At 54.4% G+C, this 23723-nt stretch overlaps 1 protein-coding gene across 1 annotated transcript in view; it reads left to right on the top strand.

Annotated features, from left to right (window-relative positions):
- The first annotated feature begins 16907 nt into the window (after window positions 1-16907).
- Window positions 16908-23723, top strand: part of LOC142260786 (uncharacterized) — a 34687-nt gene continuing 27871 nt past the window's right edge. The window contains exon 1 of the mRNA XM_075332082.1: window positions 16908-17064. The gene's annotated coding sequence lies outside the window, so the exon portion shown is untranslated. The remainder of the gene's footprint in view (window positions 17065-23723) is intronic.

Raw genomic sequence — 23723 nt, 5'->3', positions numbered from 1 at the left:
TTTACAGTGATTATGGGGATAATGGATTCGAATCCCGCCCTGACTTGGTCTCTAGCTTTATATTCGTCAGGGACCCCCCTGGGCACTTCGATAGCGTCAATGTAAACATGTGGGACAAAAGAACCTTTCAGTGTTTTTCTACCGGTACGGTCATCATCTGCACTCCGTCGAGTCCGTAAGTTGATTTTGATGTGCGCTATGAAGTCATTTTCTTTGACAGTGTGGTCAGCGGGGGCTATGTGTATAGGCATAAGTGCCTTAGCTAAAGTGCATTCTCCCGTCCAATTTCCTTCTACTCGTGATCGAATTTTCATATCCCCACAAATCCAAAACACATCTGCCACGGACTGTACCTGGTTAATTAAGTGATCACGGGTGAGATTGCTATAGGATCCACAGAACCCATCTTGAAATCTACCCATATCTCTCCCCTGACCACTCACATTATAACAGGTATAGTTGCCAGGATATATAGTGATGCCTTTCCCAGGGGAGGAGGCCTTAGCTATTATCGGGTATCTTTTTTTCCATTCTTCACATGCATTTCCCTCAGTCATATTTGTAAACAGACTAACAAGACATAATTCAGCTTCGTAATCTAAATTCAGTGGGACAGTTCCTAAATGAGGTCTGGCTCCTGCACATACATAACAGTCTGACCTGTTGGCTTGGTGTACTGTATATTTCATCCATTCTAACCACAGGTTGGTGTCTGTATAACCCTGTTCAACTGCATATACACCTTCCATGGTGGGATTGGCTATGGCTACCATACTGTGAAAGGTCTGAATATGTGTAAGCATTCGAAATACTGGTAGTATTTTTGTTATCTGTGATAGCCTGAATTTTCCCAACGGTCTACAACCATTGTGTCCACCCTTTATATGTGTACCCAGAAGGTATATACCTTCATCCTGTGGTTGGGGGTGTTCTATGTTGAGAAGTAAAGGGTTACACTGGTTAATCATAGTACATGTTCTAGTGACTGGTGCACGGGAGAGTGTCATCCTGGTAAGTAAAGATCTGCCTTTCTCATCCCGTTTTTTTAAGGCTACACTTGGTTTGTATCCCCAATTTTCACCTGTATTCCACCCAACAGCCTTCCATGAGCTACATGTGTCTCCATATCCACTTCCTGTAACACATATGTACTGTTGTCCCTGTCTCAAGTGTGCCTGACATCCCATGTGGGGGACCCGTCCTATTTCACATTTCACAATATCACAGTAATCAAACTTGAATGTGACAACTTCAACTTGTGTCGTACTATTGTACCAAATCGTAACCACCTCATTTGTTTTGGTAATGATGGCCTGAGACCATAAAGGTTTTTTTGAAAAGGATAAATACAAACAGGACACTCAGTGCAGTTCTGGTGGATCGACCCTTCTGCAATGCGAGGCGTGGATCCATGTTGTCCTGCCTTTGAGTTTCACGGACATGGGAGTCACCAGGATTATCTGGAACGGACCTTCGTATCTGGGCTCCAGACAATTATTCCTGACGTGTTTCTTAACCACAACCCACTCTCCTGGTTTCAATGTGTGGGTGGCTAGATCTGTGTCAGGATCTGGAAGAGAAGAGAAAACTGCTGCATGTGTTTTTGATAACTCTCACTTAGTTCAATAACAAACTGCACAACTGAGTCATGGTGGTCAGACAAATTTTGAGGGAAATAACATCCTAATCTGGGGACGGAACCAAAACGTATTTCAAAGGGGGTCAGGCCATGTTTTGCAACAGGGGTCTTTCTGACAAGGTACAGGACTATAGGGAGAAGTTCTGTCCAGGGCAGTGCACTGTCTTGTGAGGCATTGAGCAGTTTAGTCTTCAGAGTTGAGTTCATCCTTTCCACTTTCCCACTGCTCTGAGGATAAGGAGTATGCAGTCCTAGACTTGCTCCGAGCATATTCCACAGTTCTTGGTAAATGTTAGCTGTGAAGGCTTGGTCCTTGATCGCTTTCGATGACTTCTGGTATTCCGAACCTGCACACGGTTTCTGTGATGAGTTTTTTTTAGCTGTGACCCTAGCAGTCATGTTGACTACCGGGTAGGCCTTGGGCCAACTGGTAAAGATATCAACAACTACCAAATCATACTTGTACTTCCCCACTTTAGGTAGCTGGATGTGGTCCACTTGTATCCTTTGGAATGGATAAAGAGGTTTCGCCAGATGTTTTTGTGGTGTCTTCTCTGTTCGTCAGGATTACATGTTATATCATACAATATACACCCAATACAGAAAGAAAGGACACCAAAATACATAAATTAAATAAATTGAATATATGCACACTACTGCAGAGAGTTGCACAGGATGTATTCACAGCATAAGCCCATATAAGATAAAAATTTGAAGGACGCATTTGGAGATGATGGATGTATACGCAGTAATTAGCAGCAAGATGAAAAACTGCTGAATGGTCCAAACCGAATGAGTAGCCACGAGTGAAACAAAAAAAATTAATGAAATACAAATATATTAAAAATATAATAATTACAATTAAAATACAAAAGGTGCATAAACAAAGTGAAGCATGGAAGGTCAACACAAAAGAGAGAAGATTACAAAAAAGGGTCAAAACTAAGGGGCACTTTGCACACAACGACATCGCAAGCCGATGCTTGCGATGCTGAGCGCGATAGTCCACGCCCCTGTGGCGCCCCAGGACCTGGTCGCCACAACAGCATTGCCCTCCCAAAGGGTTAATGCTGAGCCTGGAGGTAATTGGGAGGTCCATTGGAAAGCAAGTTTAACATCCAACGCAGTTCTCCCTCCGGCCAGCAGGGGGAGCTCTGAACCTGGGATTCCAGGGAGTATCCCCTTAAGTCTGATCTGGGGGAGGAAGTAGTGGTCAGTCTGTAGAGAGCAGTAGAAGTGAACAGACGCAGAGTGAGCTGTCCTGTGAATCTGGGGCCTAGAGCTAGAGTAGCTTGGCCCAGAGAAGCAGGAGTAGCTGAGAGGCAGCGGAGAGACTCGGACATCGGAGTCTGTGGCCACCAGGGCTTAAACATACTCCCTGGTAGCCGAATCCGAAGGGCAGGAGAGCTGCAAGCACCTGGCCCAAGAACATCCCAAAAGTACAGCTGTGGCATCAAGGCCCGGTGTGGACTCCAGCAGAGAAGCACCAGAGAGAGGGCCTGCGCAGCCTGCTACAGAGGGAAAGGGACGGACCATCAGTCCCAGCAGCAAAGAGGGCCATTGCTGGATTCAGAGAAGCAGGGTCCTATCATAACAAAGAAAAGTACAGGAGTAGGCCTCATACTCAGCTGGCCAGAAAGATCACCCCAAGTACTTCCAGGCCGACCGGATCCCCATCACCACCTGTAACGGTCTCCCAGGACTGGACTGTTTCCAAAGTAAAGAGAAAAAGGTAAAGAGACTGTTGTTTGTGCTTGGTTCTTTCATTGCCTGTCCGCCCTGCACCGTGTTAGCCACACAACCTCATAGACTTCCACGAGCACTAACCGTGTCCCCGGGGGCTCCGCTCCACCTGTGGGGAGCAGTACCACCATTGCTGCTATAACATCACCCCGGAGGCCTCACACAGCAGCGGCGGCTTAATAGCCGCAGACCACAGGTGGCGTCACGAACACAAACTTTATTCACCAAGCCACATATTTTACTGACACCCACCAGGGCCACGGAGCCGGGCCCAGCCACCACTGACTACCTCCGGACTAGTCCGGCCCGGCACCAGGTGTCCCATAGCCCTAGGGTGGGCGAGTCAACTTTGGCGTCACGAACAGGATTTCGTGCCCGGTTTCACCGGGTACTGTGCGCCTGCAGAAACTGTGCCTAAAAGATTGTGTCACTGTTTGAAAACTGCCGCCGCCATTAGCCCCGCTGAGCGCAGGAAGAAGGGGGGCGTGCCTGACAAAGAGCGCAAAGGGAGCGCGCCATCACAGCAGAGCGCTGTTAACCCCGCGCGACCCAGAAGGGAATTTGAAAAGTGAACGGAGCCTGGTGAGGTTCACTAAGGGGGAGGAAGATGTCCGACTCGGAGGGAGAGCAGGTGGCTGCCATAGCCCGAGACGCCGCAGCACCAGCCGACGCGATCCCAGTCGCCGTCGCCCCAGCCCCCGCTGTAGCGCCGGTAATGCCGATCACAATGCCGTACATCCCGGGAGCGGAGTGGCTGCCGCAGTACTCCGGGGAGTCCCATACCTTGAGCGACTTCAGAGAAAGTCTGCACAGCTTGTTCCGGGTGTATCCTCTGACTGAGAGCCAGAAGGTGGGCATATTAATGGGGCAGCTAGCCGGCGCGGCCCAGCGTGAAGTGAAGTCCTGGCCTGATACAGATAAAGGGACAGTAACCCAGATACTGGCCAAGCTAAAGAGTACTTTTGACACCCGCACCGCAGCAGAGATAAAGATGAGATTCTTTGGGTGCAAACAACGGGCCACAGACAGCATAAGGGACTATGCCTTAAAGGGAACCTGTCAGCAGAAATTTCGACTAAAACCTAACAGATTCCCCCTCTGCAGCTCCTGGGCTGCATTCTAGAAAGGTCCCTGTTATTATAGTGCCCCCTTTCTGACCCAAAAAAAGAGTTTATATCGAGGTACCTTTTTGGCTTCTGAATCTCTAAATGTGTCACGGGGGCGGGCTGCCTGATGGCCGTTATTCTGCCCCCTGTTCCTGTATGCCGCCCCCATCGCCGATTTCTATACTTCTGGACGCCGCCCACTGCTCCAGCCATCCCCGCGCATGCCCAGTGCTCATCTCTCGTGGATGAGCACTGTGCCCAGCGTCACCGCTGGTGACGTGCACGCAGGGTTTAGATTATGGGCGGTGCTGTGATGTTAATTACCAAGCAACCGCCCATAATCGCGGGACCGCGCATTCCCCCTCGGCCTGCTTTCTGCGCAAGCGCGCTGCAGCTGAACTCACGTCACCTCCTTCCCATCTTGCCCTGAGGCAGGAAATAGATGGGAGGAGCGCGGAGCAGTGACTACACCGATCAGGAGGAGTTCAGCTGCAGCGCGCTTGCGCAGAAAGAAGCAGGCCGAGGGGGAATGCGTGGTCCCGCGATTATGGGCGGTTGCTTGGTAATTAACATCACAGCACCGCCCATAATCTAAACCCTGCGCGCACGTCACCACCGGTGACACTGGGCACAGTGCTCATCCACGAGAGATGAGCACTGGGCATGCGCGGGGATGGCTGGAGCAGTGGGCGGCGTCCAGAAGTATAGAAATCGGCGATGGGGGCGGCATACAGGAACAGGGGGCAGAATAACGGCCATCAGGCTGCCCGCCCCCGTGACACATTTAGAGATTCAGAAGCCAAAAAGGTACCTCGATATAAACTCTTTTTTGGGTCAGAAAGGGGGCACTATAATAACAGGGACCTTTCTAGAATGCAGCCCAGGAGCTGCAGAGGGGGAATCTGTTAGGTTTTAGGGGAAATTTCTGCTGACAGGTTCCCTTTAAACTTGCAGGAGGCCCTGAAAGCAGTTAAACAGGTGGACCCAGAGAGTGTACGTGAAGAACACAAACTCCTAACTGAGCAGTTCATAGAGGGGCTCCTGTCAGATGCCCACAGGACCCAGCTGCGTATCATGGTCCTGCAGAACCCTGCTCTGGACTTTGCAAAGTTTAAGGACCAGGCCATCCGGGTACTGAGAGAATCTACACCGAATGACCCAGTATCCCCCCGGCCTCTTGCTATCACGTACCCTGGGGTGGTGCCTGCAACACCAGCTGCTGCAGGGGCCGAGGCGCAGTCCCTGGAAAAGGATCCCACTGCCGAGCTCAGACAGCAGGTCCAGGAGCTGACCAAGACTGTAGCTGCCCTTGCCAAGACCATGCAGTCTCTACAAGTGACCCCATCACCTGCAAGAATCGAGTTGGCCTCCAGCCCAGATGACGTCCCATGGATGCGACAGAGGAGGATTCCGCCGACCCGAGGCAGAGACACCGACCGGTATGATTCAACGGGACAACCGATCTGCCGCCGCTGCAGCCAGGCGGGCCACATTGCACGACACTGTCCTTTAAATGGGCCGAGCCTGGGGCCAGGAGCCGACCCCCAGGTGTAAGGAAGCCCGGCTCAACCCCCAGCCACAGCAAGTATGTGGGAGGACGACCGGTCCTTCCTATTTGTGCTGGATGGGATCCCTTTGAATGCCCTCCTGGATACGGGGTCCCAGGTAACAACCATCCCCTATAAACTGTACAAAAGATATTGGGCTGATTCAGACATTGACCATGGCCCAGATGATGATTTAACAATTGTGGCCAGTAATGGTCAGCCCTTACCTCAAATTGGGTACAAAGAAGTAACCATTAAAGTGGGGCGGGTAGAATTGCCATGTCAGGGGATGATAATTGTAGACATTGATCGCAAAGAATCTGACCCACTGCTAACCATTGGTACAAATGTGATAGAAAATTGTATTGCCGAAGTGATAATTTTGTTGCAACAGCGTCTGAAACTGCCAGCTCCGAGCAACAGCGTGCCCTACAGAGGAAGATCAGAGCCCTGATGAGGAGCCAGCAGGTAGAGCTGGCCGGAGGAGAAATTGGCAGTGTGAGGGTAAGTGACCCCCTCCCCATTGCAATACCCCCAAGAAGTGAAATGTTGATATGGTGTCGGGCAGCAATAGGCCTCAAGGGTCAGGACTACCATGCCTTGGTAGAACCGGTGTATTTAGATAGTAGACCCGGAGTCCTGATAGCCAGAGGGGTAGCAGACGTCCGCAAGGGGAGAGTGCCCGTCCGTGTCCTGAATTGTGGGGAGGAGGAAGCCAAATTGCCCCGGTACGCCACTGTAGCAAAACTGTACACTGTCAGCAACAATACCATCAAAGCAGTGGAACCCTTGATCCCGTCCGACCAGGCGGAAGACAATGGCTCCAAGGGGAAGCTGGAAGACTGGTGCCAAAAATTACATGTGGGCACCAACTCCACCCCCTCACACCAAAAGCATGGGGTTTACCGGGTGGTACAGGAGTACGAGCGGGTCTTCAGCAAACACCCCCTAGATTTTGGGCAGGTGAAAGGGGTTGAACATCAAATCCCCACGGGTGATCATCATCCCATTAAAGAGAGATACCGGCCTGTACCCCCCGCACAGTATCAACGTGCCAAAGAAATGTTACGGGAAATGAAGGAGGCTGGGGTTATCAGAGATAGTTGTAGCCCCTGGGCAGCTCCACTAGTGCTCGTAAAGAAAAAAGATGGTACAATGAGAATGTGTGTAGATTACAGGCAAATTAACCGCATTACACATAAAGATGCTTATCCACTGCCCAGAATAGAGGAGTCACTAACAGCCTTAAAGTCAGCTAACTATTTCTCCACCTTGGATCTCACCAGTGGGTATTGGCAGGTTCCCGTGGCAGAGGCGGACAGGGAGAAGACTGCATTCACGACACCAATGGGCCTCTGTGAGTTCAACTGTATGCCATTCGGGCTCTGCAACGCCCCAGGGACATTCCAAAGGTTGATGGAGTGCTGCTTGGGCCACCACAACTTTGAAACCGTGCTGTTGTACCTGGATGACGTCATAGTCTACTCCAAGACTTATGAAGACCACCTGAGGCACTTAGCAGAAGTGTTTGAGTCCTTGTCGAAATATGGCCTGAAGATAAAGCCGTCCAAATGTCACCTCTTGAAGCCAAAAGGTACAGTACCTGGGTCATGTGGTCAGCGCAGAAGGTGTGGCACCTGATCCGGAGAAAGTCACCGTAATCAAGGACTGGCCAAGACCCACCACGGTAAAGGAGGTGCGGCAGTTCCTTGGGCTGGTGGGCTACTACCGAAGGTTCATTGATGGTTTCACCAAGATAGCAGCGCCCCTTCAAGATCTCCTGGTGGGCCAGCCAAATCAGGCTAAGAAGCAGAGCCCTCCATTTGAATGGAGCAGCCAACTAGAAACATCCTTTGTCCGGCTGAAAGGGGCTCTCACGGGAGAAGAAATTCTGGCCTACCCTGACTACAGCCAGCCGTTTGTACTGTATACAGACGCCAGCAACGTGGGACTGGGAGCAGTTCTGTCCCAGGTGCAGGGAGGCAGAGAGAGGGTGATAGCGTACGCCAGTAGGAAGCTTCGGCCCACAGAAAGGAATCCAGAAAACTACAGTTCCTTCAAGCTGGAGTTCCTCACTATTGTTTGGGCAGTGACTGAACGCTTCAAGCACTATCTGGCATCGGCCAAGTTCACCATCTTCACGGACAACAATCCGTTGACACACCTGGCAACAGCCAAGTTAGGTGCGTTGGAACAGCGATGGATGGCCCGGCTGTCTAACTTTGACTTTACCATCAAGTATCGGGCTGGCAAGAAGAATAACAATGCTGATGCGCAGTCCAGAATGCCTCACTTACCCGAGTCTGGAGAAGACCTGGATGAACTCGAAGAGATAGAGTTACCGGCTTTCCATCACCAAGGTGTTTCCCAGTGTGAGCATGCTGTAGGAGTGAAGCGCTCGAGCCAGCACGAGGTCTCGGTCAACCCATTACTCCACCACAATTGGGAAGAGACACAGAACGGTGACACGGCCGTGCGATTGGTCAAAGAAAAGCTAGCACAAGCTGAGACTCATCTTGGCCCAGATGCTCCAGAAGAAGCCCAGCAGTGGTGGAAGGAGAGGGGACGACTGTTCACCTATCAAGGCAAGCTCTGCAAGAGATATGTCAACTGGCGAACGAATGAACTCGTCTGGCAGATAGTGGTTCCACAGAGGGATGCTCCAATGGTCCTAGCAGCTTATCATGATAATGCAGGACACTTCGGGTGGAAGAAGTTGGAGACCCTACTCCGTGATCGGTTCTACTGGGTGCACATGAGAAAGACAGTCGAGAAGTGGTGCCGAGACTGTGGTCCGTGTAACCTGAGGCGGAAAGATGATGCCAGCCAGAGGTCTCCCCTACAGCCAATTGTCACGAAGCAGCCCCTGGAGTTGGTGGCCCTGGACCACGTGAAGTTAACACCAAGCCGGTCAGGCTATGTGTACGCCCTTACCATTGTGGACCATTACTCTCGATTCCTGGTAGTAGTGCCCGTGAAGGACCAGACAGCCAGAACAGCAGCGAGAGCATTTCAGGCATACTTTTGCCGACCTCACGGTTACCCTGAAAGGGTACTGACTGATCAGGGTCCTGCATTCGAGGCAGAAGTGTTCCAAGAGTTCTGTAACATGTACGGTTGTAAGAAAATCAGAACCACACCGTACCACCCCCAAACCAATGGATTGTGCGAGAAGATGAACCATGTGGTTATTGACATGCTCAAGACTCTACCTTTGGAAGAAAGAAACCAATGGCCAGAAAAGTTACCAGATCTGGTAGACTTATACAATCATATCCCGGTAAATTCGACCAACTGCAGCCCTGCTTACCTGATGCGAGCCAGACCTGGCAAGTTACCTGTAGACTTTGAGATGGGGACTGTGTCACCTGAGGCGGTTCAGGAAATAGAGGATTGGGATACAGAGCGGCAGCAACGGTACCGTAAGGTCCAGGAATGTGTAGAGAGGAGCCTGTCTCAAGCAAGAACGAGACAAGAGCAGCATTACAATCAAACAGCCCCAGCAACTCCCTTAGCACCTGGAGAGCAAGTCCTCAAGAAGAAGCGGAGGACGCATAAATTGGATGATCAGTGGGAAAACGAGCCCTACACCATTATCCCCTCCAAGGTATAGAACATAGAAAGTAAAATACCTAACAGAATGTAAATAGTTATGTGAAATGTCTGTAATGTTGTGTATAAAATGCTTTTTTGTCTTAGGCGATTAAGTAAATGGACAATTGGGCCACTGGACTATGGGTGGTCAACACCTAAATTGTTCATAGTTAGCACACGTGTGCTCAACACCACTGAAGAAATACCCGTCCGGCGTGCATAGAGTGGGGTCATCAATGCTCTGACGCACGCCCAGAGCCTACGTTGGGGGTTTGATCGCGGCGGGTCCCCCATGGAGCAGTGTAATGGACACCCGGCAGGGAGCCACACTGGACTCTTATAGTAGTGTTTAAGTTTGTAACGTTTAAGTAATGCGCCTCCCATAATGGGATGAAATGTTGTAACATGTTATGTTTTGTTTCTACAGTCCGGGAGTACTGAATTTAACTAAGGGGGAGTGTGGCGCCGCAGGACCTGGTCGCCACAACAGCATTGCCCTCCCAAAGGGTTAATGCTGAGCCTGGAGGTAATTGGGAGGTCCATTGGCCAGCAAGTTTAACATCCAACGCAGTTCTCCCTCCGGCCAGCAGGGGGAGCTCTGAACCTGGGATTCCAGGGAGTATCCCCTTAAGTCTGATCTGGGGGAGGAAGTAGTGGTCAGTCTGTAGAGAGCAGTAGAAGTGAACAGACGCAGAGTGAGCTGTCCTGTGAATCTGGGGCCTAGAGCTAGAGTAGCTTGGCCCAGAGAAGCAGGAGTAGCTGAGAGGCAGCGGAGAGACTCGGACATCGGAGTCTGTGGCCACCAGGGCTTAAACATACTCCCTGGTAGCCGAATCCGAAGGGCAGGAGAGCTGCAAGCACCTGGCCCAAGAACATCCCAAAAGTACAGCTGTGGCATCAAGGCCCGGTGTGGACTCCAGCAGAGAAGCACCAGAGAGAGGGCCTGCGCAGCCTGCTACAGAGGGAAAGGGACGGACCATCAGTCCCAGCAGCAAAGAGGGCCATTGCTGGATTCAGAGAAGCAGGGTCCTATCATAACAAAGAAAAGTACAGGAGTAGTCCTCATACTCAGCTGGCCAGAAAGATCACCCCAAGTACTTCCAGGCCGACCGGATCCCCATCACCACCTGTAACGGTCTCCCAGGACTGGACTGTTTCCAAAGTAAAGAGAAAAAGGTAAAGAGACTGTTGTTTGTGCTTGGTTCTTTCATTGCCTGTCCGCCCTGCACCGTGTTAGCCACACAACCTCATAGACTTCCACGAGCACTAACCGTGTCCCCGGGGCTCCGCTCCACCTGTGGGGAGCAGTACCACCATTGCTGCTATAACATCACCCCGGAGGCCTCACACAGCAGCGGCGGCTTAATAGCCGCAGACCACAGGTGGCGTCACGAACACAAACTTTATTCACCAAGCCACATATTTTACTGACACCCACCAGGGTCACGGAGCCGGGCCCAGCCACCACTGACTACCTCCGGACTAGTCCGGCCCGGCACAGGGTGTCCCATAGCCCTGGGGTGGGCGAGTCACCCCCGTCGCAGGTGCGATATCATGTGATTGCTGCCGTAGCGAACATTATCGCTACGGCAGCTTCACATGCACTCACCCACCCTGCGACGTCGCACTGGCCAGCGAACCGCCTCCTTCCTAAGGGGGCGGGTCGTGCGGCGTCACTGCGATGTCACACGGCAGGCTACCAATAGGAGCGGAGGGGCGGAGATGAGCGGGACGTAAATAGCAAAATCGGATTGCACTCACACCAGTGTTAATCTATGTGACCATGCCATCCTGACCGTTGTTTCTCCACATGAATCACACTCAGGCCAGAGTCACACTTGTGAGAGACTCGTGCGAGTCTTGCATCACATCACCCGACATGGCCTGCAGCTCTCCGGACAGGAGCATCTCAGCTGCATAGAAATACATGCAGCTGACACGCTCCTGTCAGGAGAGTGAGTGGCCACGCCGGGTGATGCGATGTGAGACTCGTGCGAGTCTCTCGCAAGTGTGACTCTGGCCTAAGGCCCTGTGTGCACTGGAAAATGGAATTTTCTCAAGAAAATTCCGCAGGCTTTGAAAGATTACCGCACCCGCGGTAAAAAAACGCGGCAAACCGCACCCAAATACCGCATGCGGTTTGCCGCGGTTTTACCGCGGTTTTGTCGCATGCGGGTTGGTACATGTGCTTTATTGCATTCAATGCAATAAAGCACATTGAAAAAAAAAGTCATTTCATTCTGAGATAGATAGAGAAATAGACAGAAGAATAGATAGAAGAATAGATAGATAGACAGACAGAGGGATAGATAGAAGGATAGATAGATAGAGTCCCTGTGAGCACTCTCTGCATTTCCCACGGTCGGCAGTGAGTTCACATTACCGGACGTGGGAAATGCCCTGTAGTTACCACTGCTGTCTCGCTGTGAGGCTGTATTCAGCAGTGTCTGTGTCAGTCGCGGCTGGATGAAAGCATCGGAGGACTTGGATTACGCCGGAGCTGTGGATTACGTCGGAGCTTTGTTTCGGGAGGGGTTAATAAAAGGGTGAACAAGGCTTATTTGTGTTTTATTTAAAATAAAGGATTTTTCATGGTGTGTTTTTTCACTTTACTTACGGGTTGATCATGTCAGCTGTCTCAAAGACGCTGCCATGATCAAGCCTGGAGTTAATGGCGGTGATCCGCCGCCATTAACTCCTTACATTACCTTGATTGCCACTGCATCACGGCAACAAGAAGAGCCGGGGACACGCCGGTGCTGCCGCATAATACATGCGACAGTCCCGGGGCAGCTGCGGCTGATATTCTCGGCTGCGGGAGGTGGGAGGGAGGCGGGGGACATTAACCCTGCCCCTCGCCCTCCCCAGCCTGAGAATACCGGGCCGCCGCTGTGTGCTTACCTCGGCTGGATGGTAAATATACAGCGGAGCCCACGTGTTTTTTTTTTCTATATTTCCGTTTGCTTTCTATGTGTGTTCTATGTGTCTGTGATGTCTGTGTGTGTCTGTGTGAGTGTGATGTGTGTGTGTTTACTCTCTGCTCCGCTTCCTCTTCCTGTCATAATGACATCACTTCCCTGCAAACCGCAGACAGCGATGTACATTACCGCAGGTAAACCGCGAAATACCGCAGGGAATAACGCAGGAAAACGCAGTGAACCGCACAGAATTTGCTGCCTGCGTTATTCCCTGCGGGATTTAACGATTACATTGCAGTCAATGGAGTGAAATCCCGCAGCGACGTGCGGAAAAGAATTGACATGCAATTGTTTTTGCTGCGGGAATCCTGCAGCAAAACATGCAGCTGTCAAATTCCGCCCAGTGCGCACAGCATTTTTTTTTCCCCATAGGTTTTGCTGGTGATTCACTGCAGAGATGTTATGAACATTTTCTGCAGCAAAACCGCAGGATATCCGCGGCAAAATCCGGTAAGTGCGCACAGGGCCTTATAGTGAAATCGAAGCATTCTGCGATTGTCAGTGAGACTCAGCTCTCGCACCCCCATGCAACCCTATGGGAACGAGAAAAATATCACAATACGGATGGCATACGCATGTCACACGAATCCTTGGTATGAAAAATCTACAGACTCACATACCACTTGCACAGCACTCACATGTCATACGAATGCTAGGTGAGAAACAAACCGCACACCATACGCATGACACCCCACATTCTGGGCGAGTATCGCAGAGATTATTTAATCGCAGATGGAGACCAGCCCTTCCACTCAGGACGTGTGGAGATATGAGGCTGCTGGTCCTGTATGAGGCGGGCTGGTCCTGTATGAGGCGTGCTGGGTCTGTATGAGGCGTGCTGGGTCTGTATGAGGCGTGCTGGGTCTGTATGAGGCGGGCTGGTCCTGTATGAGGCGGGCTGGTCCTGTATGAGGCGGGCTGGGTCTGTATGAGGCGTCCTGGTCCTGTATGAGGCGTGCTGGGTCTGTATGAGGCGTGCTGGGTCTGTATGAGGCGTGCTGGGTCTGTATGAGGCGTGCTGGTCCTGTATGAGGCGGGCTGGGTCTGTATGAGGCGTGCTGGGTCTGTATGAGGCGTGCTGGGTCTGTGTGAGGCGTGCTGGGTCTGTATGAGGCGTGCTGGGTCTGTATGAGGCGGGCTGGTCCTGTATGAGGCGTCCTGGTCCTGTATGAGGCGTGCTGGGTCTGTATGAGGCGTGCTGGGTCTGTGTGAGGCGTGCTGGGTCTGTATGAGGCGTGATGGGTCTGTATGAGGCGTGCTGGGTCTGTATGAGGCGTGCTGGGTCTGTATGAGGCGTGCTGGTCCTGTATGAGGCGGGCTGGGTCTGTATGAGGCGGGCTGGGTCTGTATGAGGCGGGCTGGGTCTGTATGAGGCGGGCTGGGTCTGTATGAGGCGGGCTGGGTCTGTATGAGGCGGGCTGGGTCTGTATGAGGCGGGCTGGGTCTGTATGAGGCGGGCTGGGTCTGTATGAGGCGGGCTTGGTCTGTATGAGGCGGGCTGGGTCTGTATGAGGCGGGCTGGGTCTGTATGAAGTGGGCTGGGTCTGTATGAGGCGGGCTGGTTCTGTATGAGGCGTGCTGGGTCTGTATGAGGCGTGCTGGGTCTGTATGAGGCGGGCTGGGTCTGTATGAGGCGTGCTGGGTCTGTATGAGGCGTGCTGGTCCTGTATGAGGCGTGCTGGGTCTGTATGAGGCGGGCTGGGTCTGTATGAGGCGGGCTGGGTCTGTATGAGGCGGGCTGGGTCTGTATGAGGCGGGCTGGGTCTGTATGAGGCTATTGGTCCTGTATGAGGCGTGCTGGGTCTGTATGAGGCGTGCTGGGTCTGTATGAGGCGTGCTGGGTCTGTATGAGGCGTGCTGGGTCTGTATGAGGCGTGCTGGGTCTGTATGAGGTGTGCTGGGTCTGTATGAGGCGTGCTGGGTCTGTATGAGGCTGCTGGCTCTCTATGAGGCGTGCTGGGTCTGTATGAGGCGTGCTGGTCCTGTATGAGGCGGGCTGGGTCTGTATGAGGCGGGCTGGTCCTGTATGAGGCGGGCTGGTCCTGTATGAGGCGTGCTGGTCCTGTATGAGGCGTGCTGGTCCTGGTTGAGGCGTACTGGTCCTGGTTGAGGCGTGCTGGTCCTGGTTGAGGCGTGCTGGTCCTGGTTGAGGCGGGCTAGGTCTGTATGAGGCGTGCTGGTCCTGTATGAGGCGTGCTCGGTCTGTATGAGGCGTGCTGGTTCTGTATGAGGCAGGCTGGGTCTGTATGAGGCGTGCTGGGCCTGTATGAGGCGGGCTGGGTCTGTATGAGGCGTGCTGGGTCTGTATGAGGCTGCTGGTCCTGGTGCTGGTCCTGGTTGAGGCGGGCTGGGTCTGTATGAGGCGTGCTGGGTCTGTATGAGGCGGGCTAGGTCTGTATGAGGCTGCTGGTCCTGGTGCTGGTCCTGGTTGAGGCGGGCTGGGTCTGTATGAGGCGGGCTGGGTCTGTATGAGGCGGGCTGGTCCTGTATGAGGCTGCTGGTCCTGGTGCTGGTCCTGGTTGAGGCGTGCTGGGTCTGTATGAGGCTGCTGGTCCTGGTGCTGGTCCTGGTTGAGGCGGGCTGGGTCTGTATGAGGCGGGCTGGGTCTGTATGAGGCGGGCTGGGTCTGTATGAGGCGGGCTGGGTCTGTATGAGGCGTGCTGGGTCTGTATGAAGTGGGCTGGGTCTGTATGAGGCGGGCTGGTTCTGTATGAGGCGTGCTGGGTCTGTATGAGGCGGGCTGGGTCTGTATGAGGCATGCTGGGTCTGTATGAGGCGTGCTGGTCCTGTATGAGGTGTGCTGGGTCTGTATGAGGCGTGCTGGGTCTGTATGAGGCGTGCTGGGTCTGTATGAGGCGGGCTGGGTCTGTATGAGGCGGGCTGGGTCTGTATGAGGCGGGCTGGGTCTGTATGAGGCGGGCTGGGTCTGTATGAGGCTATTGGTCCTGTATGAGGCGTGCTGGGTCTGTATGAGGCGTGCTGGTCCTGTATGAGGCGGGCTGGGTCTGTATGAGGCGGGCTGGTCCTGTATGAGGCGTGCTGGTCCTGTATGAGGCGTGCTGGTCCTGGTTGAGGCGTGCTGGTCCTGGTTGAGGCGTGCTGGTCCTGGTTGAGGCGTGCTGGTCCTGGTTGAGGCGTGCTGGTCCTGGTTGAGGCGGGCTAGGTCTGTATGAGGCGTGCTGGTCCTGTATGAGGCGTGCTCGGTCTGTATGAGGCGTGCTGGTTCTGTATGAGGCGTGCTCGGTCTGTATGAGGCGTGCTGGTTCTGTATGAGGCAGGCTGGGTCTGTATGAGGCGTGCTGGGCCTGTATGAGGCGTGCTGGTCCTGTATGAGGCGGGCTGGGTCTGTGTGAGGCGTGCTGGGTCTGTATGAGGCTGCTGGTCCTGGTGCTGGTCCTGGTTGAGGCGGGCTGGGTCTGTATGAGGCGTGCTCGGTCTGTATGAGGCGTGCTGGTTCTGTATGAGGCAGGCTGGGTCTGTATGAGGCGTGCTGGGCCTGTATGAGGCGTGCTGGGCCTGTATGAGGCGTGCTGGGCCTGTATGAGGCGTGCTGGGCCTGTATGAGGCGGGCTGGGTCTGTATGAGGCGTGCTGGGTCTGTATGAGGCGTGCTGGGTCTGTATGAGGCTGCTGGTCCTGGTGCTGGTCCTGGTTGAGGCGGGCTGGGTCTGTATGAGGCGTGCTGGGTCTGTATGAGGCGGGCTAGGTCTGTATGAGGCTGCTGGTCCTGGTGCTGGTCCTGGTTGAGGCGGGCTGGGTCTGTATGAGGCGGGCTGGGTCTGTATGAGGCGGGCTGGTCCTGTATGAGGCGGGCTGGTCCTGTATGAGGCGGGCTGGTCCTGTATGAGGCTGCTGGTCCTGGTGCTGGTCCTGGTTGAGGCGTGCTGGGTCTGTATGAGGCGTGCTGGGTCTGTATGAGGCTGCTGGTCCTGGTTGAGGCGGGCTGGGTCTGTATGAGGCTGCTGGTGCTGGTTCTGGTGCTGGTCCTGTATGAGGCTGCTGGTCCTGGTGCTGGTCCTGGTTGAGGCGGGCTGGGTCTGTATGAGGCTGCTGGTCATGGTGCTGGTCCTGTATGAGGCGGGCTGGTCCTGTATGAGGCTGCTGGTGCTGGTTCTGGTGCTGGCTCTGTATGAGGCGTGCTGGGCCTGTATGAGGCTGCTGGTCCTGGTTGTCAGCTCTCTGTGCTTCAGGGGGAGGTGCTGGATGTAGACACAGACCCTCGGCTGCAGCCCCCCTTCTCCTGTATGGCTCAGCTGAGTGGCTCTGCTTTATGTCTCTTCAGCCTCCGCTGTGTAACAAGCGCTGTGTCCCTGCCTCGTGGAGCTCGCGTGTGAGGGACGCTCCTCCTTATCCGGCTGCTGTTCCCACTCCTCACACTGGCTGTGGCTTGTACAGAGTCACCGTCCCCGCTGTCACCGTCCTCCTGCCTTGTGTGGAGCCGTCACTGCCTCTGCGTGGGTGAGTAGTCAGGCTTCTTCCCTGAGCGTCCACTGTTGGCTGGTGAGACTTACCCCTGGTACCTCCGGATCTCGGGAAAGCTGGGTCCCTGCAGCACGACCCTGGTCCCGACCTTATCCCGCTTTCCGGTGATTCACCGACCTTAGTGACCTGGATAGCAGACTATAGGGCAATATGCTGTGGGGAGCTTTTCTACAACGCGGCCATCATCAAACTCCACCACCCAGAAGTCGAAGCCCCTTTTTTTTTTTTTGGCCAAAAACTAAAAAAAAAAATATGACGTGGGCTCCGCCATATTTTTGTATGTTAGCCCACTTTTTGTCTCCTGCCAGGTACAACTAGGCAGCTGGGGATTGGAATCGACAGCGCAGGGTGGGCCAAACTTTCTGCCCCCCTCACTGCGAATTGCAGTCCGCAGCCGCCCCAGAAAGTGTCACTTTCATAGAAGTGCCATCTTCTGGCGCTGTATCCAACTCTTCATCGGGCCTGGCACCGGGTGGCCTGCTGGGTATTAAACAGTTAATACCAGCTTTGTTTACTAACTGATATAAAGCCCGAGATTCTTAATGTCAGGCCACGTTTGACCCAACCATTAAGAATCTCCAATAAAGGGTTAAAAAAAAAGACTACACAGAGAAAAAATACTTTATTTGAAATAAATCCACAGACACACTTAGGGCCTCCATGTTTATTACTCCCTCTCACCCCTCCACGATCCTGGTCTTCTGTCTGAGAGACAGATTTCGGTACTGACCATGCCAGGCTGCTTTCTGGGCATGCTCAATACAGACAACAGGATCCTGTCTATCAGGATCCGGCGACTTCCGGTACAGCAGGATCCGGCGCTCATTCAAATACACTGCAATATCACGGATCCATTGACATGCGGTATTATGACAGAGGACAAAAACACTAAGGGGGGGAAGTTGCATTTTTGACAAAAGATAAAATACCGCAAATCAACGGATCCAGTGTGTGACGCACACAACCGCATGTGACCGGATGTTGCCGCAATTCCATTGGAAATGCATTAAAATGACAACGCAATTGTAAAGGATCCGGTTTTGCGGCAAAAAATCCTTTCATGCCGCAGCTAAAATAACGCTGATGTGAAACCAGCCTTAGGCGGCTTTCACACTACGTTTTTTTAACATCCGTCATGAACGTTTTTTAACGCAAAAACGGATCCAGTGCAAATGCGTTTTCATTTCAATGCATTTGCAATGGACTCGCGTCAACATACGTTCACCTGCGTTTGCGTGCGTTATAGTGAGGATCCAGCGACTTGCAGTTTTTTAACATTTTTCAAAAATGCTACTTGTAGCGATTTTGAGCTGCGTCCCAATGCTGCAAATTGCTGGATCCGATTCCTGACTAAACAGCACGCAAACGCAGGTGAACGCTGGCATGCTGATAGACAGGATCCTGCTTGCTCTACTGAGCATGCACAGAAACCAGCCTCGCGTGATCACTCCCTCTCTCCACCTCCCTCTCTCCCTCCCCCCTCTCTCCCCCTCTCTCCCCACCTCCCTCCCTCCCCCTCTCTCTCCACCTCCCTCCCTCCCCCCTCCCTCTCTCTCCACTCTCCCCCGCCTGAGAGCGGAGGATGCTCGTAACCAAGGTAAACATCGGGTAACCGCGGTCTTAGTTACCTGATATTTATCTTGGTTACGTGTGCAGGGAGCCGGCTCCTAGCAGCTGCAGACGCTCGTAACCAATGTAAATATCGGGTATCCAAGCAAGTTACCCGATGTTTACCTTGGTTATGAGCCTCCACAGCTGACAGAAGCCGTCTCCCAGTCTTTCACGTTCAGTTCCCCTCACTCCCGATCACATGACTCCAATGCCCGCCCATAAACTTAAAGTGACAGGATCCTGCAAAATAAAACATGTGTTTGCATACATTTTTTTGCTGTAAAAGCAGGATCCGCTTTTGCAGCAAAAAAACATTCATGTCGCATGGTAAAAAAACATAGTGTGAAAGCAGCCTTAGCAGTGTAGAGCAGCGCGGTCTGTAGAGATGTAATTTTTATGGCTTGAAAAAGGGCCTTTGTCAGCCGAAACGTTTTTGGGGTTTTTTTTTGCACTTTTTCCTTCTGTATGCTGGAACAAATACGGATTTATAAACGGAGTGGGGCTTCTCTGTGCCTTGGAATTGTTTTGATTCTTTACAAAATTGCAGCTGGTGGAGAGCTGCACCAACCAGCACAAGTGTGGAGCGGTGCATGGGATACTGTTGATTCAAGCCACTCTGTAGAGATGGTTATTTCTGTTGGGGTTGCGCTCTTTCTCGCGGGTTTCGGCGTGTGTGTGACCTGTGGGGAGTGCGCGGCCATCACTGAGAGGTTCCGGAGTGTGTGTGACCTGTGAGGGCAGCACGGCCATCACTGAGGGGTCCCGGAGAGTGTGTTACCAGCGGAGGGCCATCACTGAGGGCTGGAGCGCAGCCTGCGTCCCCGGCTCCCGCCCTGGCTGGAGCGCAGCCAGCGTCCCCGGCTCCCGCCGTGGCTGGAGCGCAGCCTGCGTCCCCGACTCCCGCCATGGCTGGAGCGCAGCCGGTGTCCCCGGCTCTCGCCGTCCTTCCTTCTGCTGTTATTCCTGTTATGTTGTTTGTCCTTGGATTAAGCCGGTGTGAGTCTTCTGCCTCGTCTGCTCTATTGTAGCCCGGTGGTTTCTCACTGGCTTTGAACAGGAAGGGGGCGCCGGGCCGCTCGGGTGCTGCGTCCATCACTGACGGGTCCCGGAGTGTGTGTGACCTGTGAGGGCAGCGCGGCCATCACTGAGGGGTCCCGGAGTGTGTGTGACCTGTGAGGGGTGCGCAGCCATCACTGAGGGGTTCCGGAGTGTGTGTGACCTGTGAGGGGTGAGCGGCCATCACTGAGGGGTTCCAGAATGTGTGTGACCTGTGAGGGGAGCGCGGCCATCACTGAGGGGTTCCAGAGTGTGTGTGACCTGTGGGGGGTGCGCGGCCATCACTGAGGGGTTTTGGAGTGTGTGTGACCTGTGGGGGGTGCGCGGCCATCACTCAGGGGTTTCGGAGTGTGTGTGACCTGTGAGGGGTGCGCGGCCATCACTGAGGGGTTCCAGAGTGTGTGTGACCTGTGGGGGGTGCGCGGCCATCACTGAGGGGTTTTGGAGTGTGTGTGACCTGTGGGGGGTGCGCGGCCATCACTCAGGGGTTTCGGAGTGTGTGTGACCTGTGAGGGGTGCGCGGCCATCACTGAGAGGTTCCGGAGTGTGTGCGACCTGTGAGGGCAGCATGGCCATCACTGAGGGGTCCCAGAGAGTGTGTTACCAGCGGAGGGCCATCACTGAGGGCTGGAGCGCAGCCTGCGTCCCCGGCTCCCGCTCTGGCTGGAGCGCAGCCTGCGTCCCCGGCTCCCGCCGTGGCTGGAGCGCAGCCTGCGTCCCCGACTCCCACCATGGCTGGAGCGCAGCCGGTGTCCCCGGCTCTCGCCGTCCTTCCTTCTGCTGTTATTCCTGTTATGTTGTTTGTCCTTGGATTAAGCCGGTGTGAGTCTTCTGCCTCGTCTGCTCTATTGTAGCCCGGTGGTTTCTCACTGGCTTTGAACAGGAAGGGGGCGCCGGGCCGCTCGGGTGCTGCGTCTATCACTGACGGGTCCCGGAGTGTGTGTGACCTGTGAGGGCAGCGCGGCCATCACTGAGGGGTTCCGGAGTGTGTGTGACCTGTGAGGGGAGCGTGGCCATCACTGAGGGGTTCCGGAGTGTGTGTGACCTGTGGGGGGTGCGCGGCCATCACTGAGGGGTTCCGAAGTGTGTGTGACCTGTGAGGGGTGCGCAGCCATCACTGAGGGGTTCCGGAGTGTGTGTGACCTGTGAGGGGTGAGCGGCCATCACTGAGGGGTTCCAGAATGTGTGTGACCTGTGAGGGGAGCGCGGCCATCACTGAGGGTTTCCAGAGTGTGTGTGACCTGTGGGGGGTGCGCGGCCATCACTGAGGGGTTTCGGAGTGTGTGTGACCTGTGAGGGGTGCGCGGCCATCACTGAGGGGTTTCGGAGTGTGTGTGACCTGTGGGGAGTGCGCGGCCATCACTGAGAGGTTCCGGAGTGTTTGTGACCTGTGAGGGGTGTGCGGCCATCACTGAGGGGTTCCGGAGTGTGTGTGACCTGTGAGGGGTGTGCGGCTCTCACTTCATACTTTGTCACTTTGAAGCTGCTGTGCAGGAATTGTGACACATCGGGGATTTCTTAACAAAACATTTACTCGCAGTCACCAGTTTCATGGCTTTCGGCATTTTCTCCTCCTCACTAGGATACTCTCTCCGCCATAAGCTCCCACAATGGGTGCAGCAATAGACCCTGCACTACACATGGGGGAGAGAGAGAGCGACAGACCCGACACTACACATTGGGGGGAAAGAGAGCGACAGACCCCGCACTACACATGGAGGAGAGAGTGCGACAGACCCCGCACTATACATGAGGGAGAGAGCGACAAACCCTGCACTACACATGGGGGAGAGAGAGCGACAGACCCCGCACTACACATGGGGGAGAGAGAGCGACAGACCCCGCACTACACATGGGGGAGAGAGCGACAGACCCCGCACTACACATGGGGGAGAGAGAGCGACAGACCCCGCACTACACATGGGGGAGAGAGAGCGACAGACCCCGCACTACACATGGTGGAGAGAGAGCGACAGACCCCGCACTACACATGGGGGGAGAGCGACAGACCCCGCACTACTCATGAGGGGGAGAAAGAGCGACAGACCCCGCACTACACATGGGGGGGAGAAAGAGCGACAGACCCCGCACTACACGTGGGGGGGAGAGAGCAACAGACCCTGCTCTACACGTGGGGGGGAGAGAGCGACAGACCCCGCTCTACACGTAGGGGGGAGCGACAGACCCCGCACTACACATGAGGGAGAGAGAGCGACAGATCCCGCACTACACATGAGGGAGAGAGAGCGACAGACCCCGCACTACACATGGTGGAGAGAGAGATCGACAGACCCTGCACTACACATGGGGGAGAGAGAGCGACAGACCTCTCACTACACATGAGGGAGAGAGAGCGACAGACCCTGCACTACACATGGGGGAGAGAGAGCGACAGACCCCGCACTACACATGGGGGAGAGAGAGCGACAGACCCCGCACTACACATGGGGGAGAGAGAGCGACAGACCCTGCACTACACATGGGGGAGAGAGAGCGACAGACCCCGCACTACACATGGGGGAGAGAGAGCGACAGACCCCGCACTACACATGGGGGAGAGAGAGCGACAGAGCCCGCACTACACATGGGGGAGAGAGCGATAGACCCCGCACTACACATGGGGGAGAGAGAGCGACAGACCCCGCACTACACATGGGGGAGAGAGAGCGACAGACCCCGCACTACACATGGGGGAGAGAGAGCGACAGACCCCGCACTACACATTAGGGGGAGAAAGAGCGACAGACCCTGCACTACACATGAAGGGGAGAAAGAGCGACAGACCCCGAACTACACATGAAGGGGAGAGAGAGCGACAGACCCCGCACTACACATGAGGGGGAGAGAGCAACAGACCCCGCACTACACATGGAGGAGAGAGAGTGACAGACCCCGCACTACACATGAGGGGAAGAGCGACAGACCCCGCACTACACGTGGGGGGGGGGAGAGACAGACCCCGCACTACACGTGGGGGGGAGAGAGCGACAGACCCCGCACTACACGTGGGGGGGGGGAGAGCGACAGACCCCGCTCTACACGTAGGGGGGAGCGACAGACCCCGCACTACACATGAGGGAGAGAGAGCGACAGACCCCGCACTACACATGAGGGAGAGAGAGCGACAGATCCCGCACTACACATGAGGGAGAGAGAGCGACAGACCCCGCACTACACATGGTGGAGAGGGAGATCGACAGACCCTGCACTACACATGGGGGAGAGAGAGCGACAGACCCCGCACTACACATGAGGGAGAGAGAGCGACAGACCCCGCACTACACATGAGGGAGAGAGCGACAGACCCCGCACTACACATGGGGGAGAGAGAGAGCGACAGATCCCGCACTACACATGGGGGAGAGAGAGCGACAGACCCTGCACTACACATGGGGGAGAGAGAGCGACAGACCCCGCACTACACATGGGGGAGAGAGAGATCGACAGAGCCCGCACTACACATGGGGGGGGGAGAGAGAACGACAGAGCCCGCACTACACATAGGGGGGGAGAGAGAGCGACAGAGCCCGCACTACACATGAGGGAGAGAGAGCAACAGATCCCGCACTACACATGGTGGAGAGAGAGAGCGACAGACCCCAGACTACACATGGTGGAGAGAAAGATCGACAGACCCCGCAGTACACATGAGGGAGAGAGACAGCGACAGACCCCGCACTACACATGTAGCGCCCTGGACAAGCCAGGTCGTCACAGGTACTACAACAACACACCCCACACCCCGGCTAGGCACACCGAAGTCAGACAAAAACCTTTGTTGCCTCCCTCCAGGGGCTGATGTCCACACCAGGGGGTGGAGCCAGGTGGTTGGCCCCACCCACCGAGGAGTTCACAGTCCTGGAGGCGGGAAAAAGAAAGTCAGATCAGTCTTGAGGGTGAAAGAGTGAAGTAGTAGAGGAGCAGACTGACCGTGTCCGGGTACGTGGCCCGGGCACATACAGCAAGGT

Source organism: Anomaloglossus baeobatrachus, unplaced genomic scaffold, assembly GCF_048569485.1.
Source record: "Anomaloglossus baeobatrachus isolate aAnoBae1 unplaced genomic scaffold, aAnoBae1.hap1 Scaffold_186, whole genome shotgun sequence".
NCBI lineage: Eukaryota > Metazoa > Chordata > Amphibia > Anura > Aromobatidae > Anomaloglossus > Anomaloglossus baeobatrachus.
This window is presented reverse-complemented; position numbering and strand designations above follow the sequence as displayed.